Here is a 13,098-nt window from a genome sequence, read left to right as displayed (position 1 = left end):
TGGGATGATCTGGCGCAGGCTTTTGCAGGTCATTTCCAGTACAATCTCGAGATAGTCCATGACCGTCTCACATTATTAAGAACTGGGAAGAAACCCGGGGAAAGTTTTCGCGAGTTCGGATTCCGTTGGAGAGAACAAGCAGCTAGAGTCGATCCTCCCATGAGAGAGGGAGAGATGGTGGACTATTTCTTACAAACATTGGATCCAACCTACTTTGGCCACTTGGTGACAACAGTTGGAAAATCTTTCAACGAGGTGGTCAAGATAGGGGTCATGATAGAAGAGGGTCTGAGGTCTGACAAAATCTTGAACTATTCGGCACTTAAGGCCACGACCCAGGCTATTCAGAGCGGCACGGGAGGTGCGCTGAGAAGAAAGAAAGAAGAGGTTGCCACGATCGAGGCAGGCAGTTGGTCCAGGGCTGGCAGGCCACACTACAACCAACCCAGTCCTCACAGGTCAAACTACCCATACAACCCACCACAAAATTTCTATCCACCTCGAGAACCACATTGTTCCGTACACTAGGCCCAAGTATACACTCAGCCTCCGGTTCGCTCGCAATGGCGCGCGCCGGTTCCCCAGAACATATATACGCCACCACAAAACACCTACCCTCCACCAAGGGCGTATAGAAATCCTCCAGGGGCAGGCTTTCGGGGAAATCCAGATGCTAGGAATGACAGGTTGCGGAAACAGAGAACTTTCACAGAGTTGGGGGAAACCTACACCGTTTTGTTCCACAAGCTGAGGCAATTGGGTTTGGTTAGTCCTGTCCAGACTCGAGAACCAAATCCCCCACCTCAGAATTTGGATCGATCAATAAGTTGTGAATACTGCTCAGGGATGCTCGGGCATGACACCGAGAAGTGTTGGAAGTTAAGGCATGCCATACAGGATCTTATCGACACCAATAAGATCGAGGTCCAGGCACCGGAAGCTCCTAACATCAACCAAAACCCACTACCAGCGCACCACGAGACTCACATGATTGAGTTGGTGTATGAGGGAGGAGAGTTGAAAAAACCCTCACAAACAGTGATGATGATCCAAGCCGCCCCGAAGGAAGTCTCAACCAGTGGGGGAACGAAGGTACAGTCACAGGGAGAAAACGTCAAGCCAGTAGTGATATTGGGAAAGAGCCCGTCCGCCATAACAAGCAAACCCGAGCCAAACAAGTTGGTAATATCAGGGGTTCCACCCGCACCTGCTGTTGTGTTAAAGGGGGCATATAGAGAACTGGTCACCGTAAAGCCTGTAGTCCAGCTGCCGATGATTGATAGCAAGGCTGTGCCTTGGAAATATGAAAAGGCGGTGGTGATGTACAAAGGAAAACAGGTAGAAGAAGTTAGTTGTGAAGCGCAAGGACTGACTCGATCAGGTCGATGTTTTGCTCCGGTGGAGCTAAGAAGAACCAACCCAGTTGCAACCAAGAAACCTGTGTCCGAAGAAGAGGCTGAGGAGTTCCTGAGGAAGATGAAAGTGCAGGACTACTCCGTGGTCGAACAGCTGAGAAAAACACCGGCCCAGATCTCGTTGCTGTCATTACTGATCCATTCTGAGGAGCATCGACGGGTTTTGATGAAGATATTGAACGAAGCTCATGTACCCAATGAGATTTCTGTAAACCACCTGGAAACCATTGCCAGCAAGATTTTCGAGGTGAACAGGGTAACATTCTCAGATGATGACCTGCCAATGGAAGGTACGGAGCATAATAAAGCTTTGTACCTAGCTGTCAAATGTGAAGACTCGGTGGTAACTCGAGTACTGGTGGATAACGGCTCAAGTGGCAATATTTGCCCACTATCTACCCTGAATCAACTAAATATCGACCACGGAAGGATCCACAAGAACAGTATCTGTGTCCGAGGGTTCGACGGAAACGAAACAGCCACTGTGGGGGATGTTGTACTTGAACTGACCATCGGTCCAGTCCTGTTTACCATGGAATTCCAGGTGTTAGACGCCACAGTATCTTACAACCTGCTGTTAGGACGACCATGGATACATGCAGCCAAGGCGGTGCCTTCCACCCTACATCAGATGGTGAAGTTCGAGTGGGAAAGACAAGAGGTCGTGTTACACGGCGAGGATACAACGTACACCATGGGCGGAGCCATTGTACCTTTCATAGAGACCGCTGATGACAAAGGTCCTTGGGTCTACCAGATTTTCGATACAGGGTCGGCCAACAAAATTTCTGAAGGAGAAATCATCCCGCACCCTAGGGTAGCTGCCGCAACAGTCATGATGGTCTCAGAAATGCTGGGTAATGGATTTGTGCCAGGAAAAGGCCTGGGAGTCGAGCTTCAAGGGATTGTCCAACCTGTCTCCCTTCCTAAAAATCTGGAAACTTTCGGATTGGGGTTCAAACCAACCGTAGCAGATAGGAAGCAAGCGCGAAAAATGAAGAAGAGGGTCTGGTTTCTGCCTAAGCCGGTGCCACGTCTCTCAAGGTCTTTTGTCAAAGCAAGTGCCAGGGGGTCACCGGTCCCGAAGATTCTAGGACCAGTGATCGGTATAAATGAGGACCTAAATCAGAGTTTTGAGAGGCTATTCGCTGATGTCAGTGTGGTAGAAGCTGGAGAAGGTTCCAGCAGAACATAGATACAGTTTATGGGGCCTGAGGCCAAGACCAACAATTGGACAGTTACTCCTCTTCCTGTCCGAGGGGAGTCTTGGTAGTAGGCTTTGATTTATGTTTTGTGTGTTTTGTTTTTTCCGGATTATTCCAGGGTGTAATCCAAATTTTACGTTTGTCTTGTAAAAGTGTGAACCCTTTTATCCCGCAAGTTTAATAAAGTTCTCTCTTTTGTCCTATTTTAATTTTTGTTTTGTTCTTTTTCTTTCTGAACAGTTCTCTTTTTACTGGTTCTAATGACATGGCATGCACAGCGGATCTTCGACCTAGTCTAATAAATCAATCTGAATCCGACTCAATGATGCAAGAGGTCGTTTGTGATGATGAATCTGAATGTGACGAAGGTGAAGCCTTCGAAGAGATAAACCGAGAACTGTGCCAATTTGAAGAGAAACCCAAGCCTAACCTAAATGACACTGAGGCTGTGAATCTAGGAGACGCTGATAACGTCCAAGAGACCAAAATTAGCATCCACATTGAGCCGAATGTCAGGGAAGAATTGATCAAAACCCTCATGGAATTCAAAGATGTTTTTGCATGGTCATATGACGATATGCCTGGATTAAGCACCAATTTAGTGGTTCACAAATTGCCCACTGACCCGGCATACCCTCCGGTCAAGCAAAAACTAAGGAAATTTAAAACAGAAATGAGTGTAAAAATCAAAGAAGAAGTGATTAAGCAGTTGCAGGCGAAGGTCATTCGGGTCACTCGATATCCCGAGTGGTTGGCCAATGTGGTACCAGTCCCAAAGAAGGATGGAAAAATCAGGGTGTGCGTCGACTACCGCAACCTCAACAAAGCAAGTCCCAAGGACAATTTTCCATTGCCCAACATCCATATCTTGATCGATAATTGCGCTGGGCGCGAGATCGGATCCTTTGTAGATTGCTATGCGGGTTATCATCAGATCCTAATGGACGAGGAGGATGCGGAAAAGACAGCGTTTATTATGCCATGGGGAACTTACTGCTATCGGGTAATGCCATTCGGATTGAAGAACGCCGGGGCAACATACATGCGAGCAATGACTGCTATGTTTCATGACATGATACACAAATAAATCGAGGTGTACGTCGATGATGTGATCATCAAATCTTGGCGTCAGGAGGACCATGTAACAGACCTAAGGAGATTTTTCCAAAGACTCCGAAGGTATGATATCAAGCTTAACCCGGCCAAATGCGCATTCGGGGTTCCATCAGGAAAGCTGCTAGGATTCATCGTCAGTCGACGGGGGATTGAGTTAGACCCATCCAAAATTGAATCCATCCGAGATTTGCCACCGCCAAGGAACAAAACAGAGGTAATGAGTTTGCTGGGTAGACTCAATTACATCAGCAGGTTCATCGCTCAACTCACAGCAACTTGTGAGCCCATATTTCGGCTGCTGAGAAAGGATGCTGCGGTAGGTTGGACGGCAGAGTGTCAGGAGGCCTTCGACCAAATCAAAGGGTATCTGTCTAATCCACCCGTATTGGTCCCGCCTAAGCCAGGGAAGCCCTTAATTCTTTATCTGACGGTCCTGGAAAATTCATTTGGTTGTGTGCTGGGGCAACATGACGACACAGGAAGGAAGGAGTAGGCCATCTACTATCTTAGCAAGAAATTCACAGTACATGAGGTCAAGTACACTCAACTCGAGAAAACATGTTGCGCCCTAACTTGGGTAGCTCAAAAGTTGAAGCACTACCTGTCTTCATATACTACTTATCTCATATCCCGTTTGGACCCATTGAAGTATATCTTTCAGAAACCTATGCCCACGGGAAGGTTAGTAAAATGACAAATTCTGCTCACAGAGTTTGATATCGTCTATGTGACGAGGACAACCATGAAAGCCCAGGCGCTGGCCGATCATTTGGCAGAGAATCCCGTTGATGAAAAGTACGAGCCCTTAAGAACGTACTTTCCCGACGAAGAGGTAATGCATACAAATGAGATGGAATTAACTGAGGAACCGGGTTGGAAGCTTTTCTTCGACGGAGCTGCAAATGCAAAAGGGGTTGGAATAGGAGCAGTACTCATTTCTGAAACAGGACGCCATTATCCTGTTACGGCTCAACTACGCTTCTATTGCACCAATAATATGGCCGAGTATGAAGCTTGCATTCTGGGTCTGCGCTTGGCTGCTGACATGGATGTCCAAGACGTCTTGGTCTTGGGAGACTCGGACCTCTTGGTACATCAAATTCAGGGCGAATGGGAAACACGAGATCTAAAGCTCATACCATACCGACAATGCTTGCATGATCTGAGCAAGCGATTTCGATCGGTGAAGTTCAAACATATCCCGAGAGTTCACAATGAGGTTACGGATGCCTTGGCCACCTTAGCATCAATGCTGCACCACCTGACAAAATGTATGTTGATCCTCTGCACATCTAGGTCCGTGATCAGCACGCTTACTGTAATGCCGTAGAAGAGGAGCCAGATGGCTAACCCTGGTTTCATGATATCAAGGAATACCTCGGAATGGGGACATATCCAGAACAGGCCTCTGGAGACCAAAAAAGAGCCCTTCGGCGTTTGTCGAATGGTTTCTTCCTCAGCAGAGGAGTGTTGTACAAAAGAACCCCGGATTTAGGATTGTTGAGATGTATAGATGCCGGTCAAGCCACGATGGTTATGGCAGAGGTACATGCTGGAGTTTGTGGGCCACACATGAGCGGATATGTATTGGCAAGGAAAGTCCTTCGAACATGGTGTTATTGGCTCACCATGGAACACGACTGTATCACTTTCGTAAGGAAATGCCATCAGTGCCAGATACATGGAGATCTGATCCATTCTCCGCCACCAGAGTTACATACGATGACAGCACCCTGGCCGTTTGTAGCATGGGGCATGGATGTCATTGGACCTATCGAACCAGCAGCATCCAACGGCCACAGGTTCATTCTTGTGACCATTGATTACTTCACCAAATGGGTTGAGGCTAAAACCTTCAAGTCGGTAACTAAAAAGGTAGTGGTGGACTTTGTTCACTCCCATATCATCTGCAGATTTGGAATCCCAAAAGTGATCATCAAGGATAACGGTGCGAATCTTAACAGCAGCCTGATGAGAGAGGTATGCCAACAATTCAAGATTACCCACCGCAATTCCACCCCATATCGTCCCAAGGCGAATGGAGCGGTCGAAGTAGCCAATAATAATATCAAGAAGATACTGCAAAAGATGGTAGAAGGATCCAGACAATGGCACGAGAGATTACCCTTTGCTTTGTTTGGTTACCGCACTACTGTCCGGACTTCCATAGGTACAACTCCTTATTTGTTGGTGTACGGAACTGAAGCCGTAATACCGGCGGAGGTCGAAATTCCATCCCTCCGGATTGTTGCTGAAGCCAAGATTGATGATGATGAATGGGTCAAAGCTCGGTTGGAACAGTTAAGCTTGATAGACGAGAAAAGATTGGCGGCAGTGTGCCATGGTCAGCTGTACCAGAAGAGAATGGCAAGAACATACAATAAGAAGGTGCGCCCTAGGAAGTTTGAAGTAGGGCAGCAGGTATTGAAGAAGATCCTCCCGCATCAGGTCGAGGCAAAAGGCAAATTCGCCCCAAATTGGCAAGGGCCTTATATCGTGACCAGAGTATTGTCCAACGGTGCTTTGTGTTTGACAGATATCGAGGGGAGATGTGTCGACATGGCTATCAATTCTGATGCAGTCAAGAGATATTATGCGTAATTTCTTTAATTATGGCAATTATTGGTTCGTTTGTTTGTATTTGGCATTTATTGGATAATGAGATGACGGAGGCAATTCTTTCTTCTATCCAAACACTTTTAACCCTTGCTTCCCCTTTTGAGCCTTAAGTTATTCTTTCATACCCCTCTTTTGGAATCACTAATGGAAAAGACATGGAAAAAAAGAAAAAAAAGAAAAGAAAAAAAGAGAGAAAAGAAAAGAAAAAAAATCTTTAAAGGAAAATGAAAAGAAGGAGAAAGAAAAGAAAAAAAAACAACAAAGAAAAAAGAAGATAAAATCATAAGAAATACAAAACCGTGGGAACTACGTTTGACCTGATTCCTCAAAGAGGATACGTAGGCGCCTCACGGCTCGGTCATAGTGTGCATCACAGTGTATATAGGATGCATAATGTACATAGTGTGCATAATAGGCACAGTGTGCGTAACGCACGTAGCTCAACCTAAGTGTAAAAATAAGATTCCCCAAGCAAGAAAACTGGGGCAGAGGTTATGTTTTAAGTTCCAACAAAGGTTTGATTCCAAAAGTTGTAGCACATCACCCATCAAATTATTTTCATTTTTATAAGCCTTTCTTTAGCCCCACACCAAAACCAACATCAACGTCCAAAAGACCTCCCGATCAATGTCCAAGAGATGCCAAGTCAGGCAAATAAGGCCGAGAATAATACACCGATCACCAGCAAAGAAGAGGATCGTAAGACTGGGAATGAATTGATGGTCAAAGGAATCTCCAGAAGAGAGGGTCGTATCAACAACACCCCGATTCCTCGAAAGAAATAAAATGAGAGAGTCTTATCAGTGAAAACCTTCACAGGCACCGAAAGGCGACGTAAGATGAGGGATATAAAATGAGAGAGTCTTATCGGTGAAAACCTTCACAGGCACCGAAAGGCGACGTAAGATGAGGGATATAAAATGAGAGAGTCTTATTGGTGAAAACCTTCACAGGCACCATAAGGCGCCGGGAGATGAGAGAAAGAGAGAGTCTCATTAGTGAAAACCCCTCGAAGGGCACTATGAGGCGACAAGACAGATCAACAAAAAGCGACCACATTCGCAACGAAATGGACACTCATTTATCATCCCCAGCAAGTCAGACCATCGGGCAAGTCGATTGATATGAATAGACTGGGTCGGGAATCTATGGTGCACGTCATGATCACGGGGACCAGTCATGTCCTCCAGATAAGTTCTTCTGAGTTTCTTCTCCCACCAAATATTGGTTCAGAAAGATTTTCTCCTTTTTCTATCTTTTATTTCTCTTCCTAAAATTTGTCTTAAAAAAGATTTTTTTCAAAGCTTACTACCAGAGACAGAAGGGGAATTCATCCAATGCAGGATAACACAAACAGTCTTAAAGGCCGGCCCCAGACAATGCAATGATCGTGCCTCGCAGTTTTTGGAGGAAGTAAGCTCCCAAAGGGAGTGGTTTCGGGAGTAAAAGCAGATTCCCACAGCATGTGCTTAAAGAGAAAGCAGAAAAGGGAACAAATTGAAAACCAGCCCCAGCAGGCTAGAGACCCCCAGCAGGAAAACAAAGGATTGATGATGGCAGCGAGATGCAACACCAGGGAAATCACCAAAAACCGGGGTAGAAAATTTTCTGCCGATTGTCAAAAATTTTCTCGGAAGAACGGGGAAACAATTTCAAATACATTTAAGTTCTAGGTCGCCCACCAGTATAATGTGGGAATACTTTTAAGTTCTAGGTCGCCCACCAGTAAAATGCGGGAATACATTTAAGTTCTAGGTCGCCCACCAGTATAATGCGGGAATACATTTAAGTTCTAGGTCGCCCATCAGTAAAATGCGGGAATACATTTAAGTCCTAGGTCGCCCACCAGTATAATGCGGGAATACATTTAAGTTCTAGGTCGCCCACCAGTATAATGTGGGAATACTTTTAAGTTCTAGGTCGCCCACCAGTATAATGCGGGAATAGTTTTAAGCTCTAGGTCGCCCACCAGTATAATGCGGGAATACATTTAAGTTCTAGGTCGCCCACCAGTATAATGCGAGAATACATTTAAGTTCTAGGTCGCCCACCAGTAAAATGCGGGAATACATTTAAGTTCTAGGTCGCCCACCAGTAAAATGCGGGAATACATTTAAGTTCTAGGTCGCCCACCAGTATAATGCGGGAATACTTTTAAGTTCTAGGTCGCCCACCAGTATAATGCGGGAATACTTTTCAGCTCTAGATTTTGGAATCAGTAACCCCACCTAAAGGCGGAAGGTTACAACAGAGACCCCCAAGCAGGAAACAATAAAATCCCCAGCACCAAGGAGCGGAAGGCTGCAAAAGCAAGCACGCGATTCAAAAGGAAGAAGGAACACGTCTCAGAAGAAGCAGTTGGGAACGTTATAGCATGCCCAACATAACGATTTTGATGAAGAAAGCCATACCACTGAAGAAACCATGGAAAGGCTTAAAGAAGAGGGCTATGTTCCCAGCAGATCAAGCGAAGTGATGAAAACTGGTATTCAGAAAAGGCGAAGGACCAGTATCATCCCCCCAAGTTCACAAAATAAATGCATCAGAGGAAAGCGCTGGCCGACAAGAAAGCAAGGCAACAAGAACCAGTCGAGGATAGATGAGATCTCATGATCCATAGTCTAGCTTAGCTTCTTGTTTTTCCTTTCAGACAATGTAACAAGGAGATCGGTTGAGCAGTAGCATCCTACAGCAGCATACAACAGCGCACAACAACAGCAAGCAATACAGTCACACGGTAGTCCCAGCTACCAAAATTTCCCGAACTACATTGACCTGATTCCTGTTCAGCCCAGGATATGTAGGAAACCTCTGAAGCAAAGGTTCGGTCAAATCTTTTTCAAAAAATGCTTCACACGGAGTACTCGGACGAGCAAAAATCGCCCGCTTTATCTTTGCGCGAAAACCCTTCGTGTCTTCGTGCAAAGAGGGGCAGCTGTAAGCACGTGATTTTTGCTTCACGGACAATCGCTCCAAAAGAAAACAAAAATAGTGACAAATGACTCCGCTGTACAATTCTTTCGATTTTTCGTGGCATGTGTTGTTTAGTCATTTGTGGTTCGGTCCATGTTGCATTTGATCTTATCAATCAAAATACAAAGTATGTCTGTCATGGTAATCAAACCGTAAGTCTGTCATTGAAAGAAAATTCAAAAAATATATATATGTGCATCGTCCGTTCTAGGTTGTGATTTAACTTGCTTAAACATTTTAATTTGGCATGATATTGGTGTTGAAATGTTACATTGTTGTTTGTTTTAATTTCATTTGTTTTATTATTTATTTGTTATTTTTCATTTTTTGTTTTAAAATTAGAAAACAAAGAAAAGTGATAAAAATTGATTTGGGCCCAAGAAATGAAACAAAATAGGCCCAAAACCACGTCCAAGGACCCGGTCCAAACCAGGCCTGCCCAGGCACCTCCCAAAACGACGCCGCATCAGGCGTCTGATCTGAGCCGTTCAAACACACCCATCCAACGGTCCACATACACACCCGTAACCCGACCTGTTTAGCCGGTCCAACCCAACCCATCACTTAAACCCAAACGACCCCGTTTTAATACCAAACGACCTCGTCTCACCCTTCACCATCAGATCCAAGCCGTTGAGATCATCTGATCCAACGGCTCAGATCTAAACCCCTAGACCATATATAAGCTTTCTATCACACCCCACGCCCCCTATCCGAACCCCCCCTTCACTCATCTCCTTCCCCAAAGCCTGAAACCCCCAAACCCTAGCAGCCGCCCTGATTCCCCTTTCACCAGAACCCGACGGCATGAATGCCGATGACCCCCTCTTGAACACCCTAAGACCCCCTCACTCTCCTGAACATGGATCTGTTACTCCCTAGCCTCAAATCACCTCCCATCGTCTCGAATCTGGATTTGAAGATTCGAGACAAAACTCGATCTATGCCAAACCTCACCATCTTCATACCAGACACTCCCCTGACCTCCCTCGTGACCAAACCAGGCCTGGTTTGGTCCGAATCTACCCACAACTTCTAAAAACCAGATCTGAAAATCCAGACCTTAGAACACATGAACCTGGGGAATCCGGCTAGCCTTAACGGGGGTTTGAGGTCTAATAGACCTTAATCAAGGTGTTCTCATGTGAGAACACCCTGATTAAAGTTTGTTCGGCCTCAAAGGGTCAAAGTTGAGTCAGATTTGGTTCAGTTTTGTTTGGACATTTTTTGGTAAGTTTTCTTTTCCTTTTTGTTTTATTCAACTGCTAGTTAAGTTGTCAGCATGTTTCGTTGTGTATGTTTGGTTATTTTCTTTTGTTATTTTCCATTCAGATTTTTTCCATCTATGTCAAAGACCTTTTATTGGGTCAGTTGATTTTCTGTGTGTTCTAAATGTATTCTGTGGTATACATGATCGTCAATTAAATTAGTCGTCAAATGAGTTAATTCATATAGGTTCCCAGTGATTGAACAAAGTTGTCTGAAGTCATTCGGGACTCTATACGTGTTGTTTATATGAACGATTGATTGTTATGTGTTACGATTAATATAGTCGAGTCGATGTATGTCGTCAATTAGTTTCAGTCATTAATGGTAACAACTTGATCCGTGTTGTTTATTTCTACTGTGATCGTATTTGAATCCCATTAGGAACTGAATTGTATTGCCTATTGGTTTTGTTCAAAGTTGAATTAAAAGAACATCTAGGGGGTAGGTTATAATGGCAGTTCAGACTTTGAGCTTAAATGGATGCCATGTTCACTTAGTTCAGATGGTGGGCAGCATACGTATGGTCAGTTGTTTTGGATTAAAATAGCCTGACAGCACATGCTGTCAGATTATATTCCTGCTGCCCATACTTTGGTTAAATAAACAAGAGATTAGGACACTTTAACAACAAAAAGAGAGAGGGGCTGTCAGGGATTTCATGGGAGTTTTGTTATTTAAAATGAGTGAGTGGAAAAACAACAGGGAGGGGGAATTTTGAGTGGTCAAACAGACTGTAAAGTGTTAAGGTTAGGCTATAAAAGAGGCAGACTTTCCATTAGAAGGGAGATTTTTCTTTTGGAGCCGAAAAGAGGAGGTTCTTCTGGAAAAAAAACTTAGTCTTGAGAGAGGTCTTGTGAGTTAAAGGAAACTGAAAAAATATAAGGAAATTTCCAGAAACACTGTAACCAAACACTGTCTGAAAACTACAGAAGAATTCATATTGGTCAAGCTGTCTTGGCCAAGTTCTGTTGTTTGCCCTGATTGAGCTGCTTGTGATTGTTGAACTGCTGGTGTTGCTGCATCGAATACTCTATTATTTCTTTTGTTTCACTACTCTTTTCTGGGATTGCTTGTTTGGTGCTCGACCATCTGTTGGTTTTCTTTGTTCTAGAAACTGTTGCTGGTTGTCTGTGGACTGTGGAAAACACTTGTGGTTGTTGGTTTGTTGCTGTATTGTTGTTGTGTATCTGCTGTTGCTGTGTTTGTTGCATACTACCCAGCTGATCATTCCTTTCTTCTTTTGTTCTCTATACCAGGTACACAACCAATACACTGTCAGATGTAACTGGAAAATTGAGCATGAATACAAAAAGAAAAGACCTGAAGTTGACTTTCATACATAGATTGTTACATTAGATATCATGTACTGTATAATAATTTTCATTCCTGTGTTGACAATAGAAGTAGCCTGTATGCCCAGTGTATATCAATATAGATTAGCTGAATGATAGTTTATATATGTATGCTGATAGGTGAAAATATTCCCAATGAAATAGGTTGTATCTTAGACTTAGTTTTACTTTGTAGTATGTCCTTTAATGTAGGCCAAGCATGAAAATCGTACTCTATTAGTTAAGTTCTTTCCTTTCTGATAAACTGCTTCATATAACTGGTAAACCATGTTTTAAGACAAAGAACACGGAGACTGCAATCTCAACCTCACGAAGGTCGAGCCCGGGTCGAAACAGACCAAACAGGCCTGCATCGAACAAACAATGGCCCAGGTCTGGTCCATCACGCATGGGCTGGATTTGGGCCCTTAATTTTTGCTCGGCTGACTGTGTATGTGGCCGTGCTTCTGATTTTGTACAAGCACTCGGAATTTTGTATAGATAACTTGCAAGCATGTAATTAACTAGGGCTATCTACTATTTTCAATTAGTAGAGACAAACGCGACAAGAAACGTAGTTGCTATAGGATATCCTTTTAAAATAAGGACGAGATAAGCCTCGACAAAAAATAAAGAAAAAATCACAAATTGCGGGGCCCTTGTTAAATATATATATGTTGAAGCATTCAGTCCCTAAGGTGGGTCGTTTAGCAAATCTCACGACCCTCCCGGAATAATAACGCGATAGCCTCTTTAAGCGCGTATTTAATAATTTTACCTTCTTAAATTCGGGTACGCATTTATGTGACCCAAATCCAAATCTCGAAGGATTCAAAATGTGTTTCTAATCACGGGTACATTGATTGTGACGTGGTTCGAGATGCATGTCCATGACGTCGCAAATTCCTTTTAAAAATAGAACGAGACGAGCCTCGACAAACAAAATGTACAAAGCTGCGGGGCCCTCTAGATGTATGTATATATTAAAGTATTTAGAATTCGGGATATGCCGTTTAACGAATTTTTACGACTTTCCCCAAAATAACAAGACGCTAGTTGCTTTAGGCGCGCCTTTAACAATTTATTTTCCTTAATTCGGGTGCACATTTATGTGACCCAAATCCAAATCTCAACCGAGTCGAGATATATCGATAACCACGGGTACATTGA

This window comes from Nicotiana sylvestris, chromosome 12, assembly GCF_000393655.2.
Source record: "Nicotiana sylvestris chromosome 12, ASM39365v2, whole genome shotgun sequence".
NCBI classification, from domain to species: domain Eukaryota; kingdom Viridiplantae; phylum Streptophyta; class Magnoliopsida; order Solanales; family Solanaceae; genus Nicotiana; species Nicotiana sylvestris.
This window is presented reverse-complemented; position numbering follows the sequence as displayed.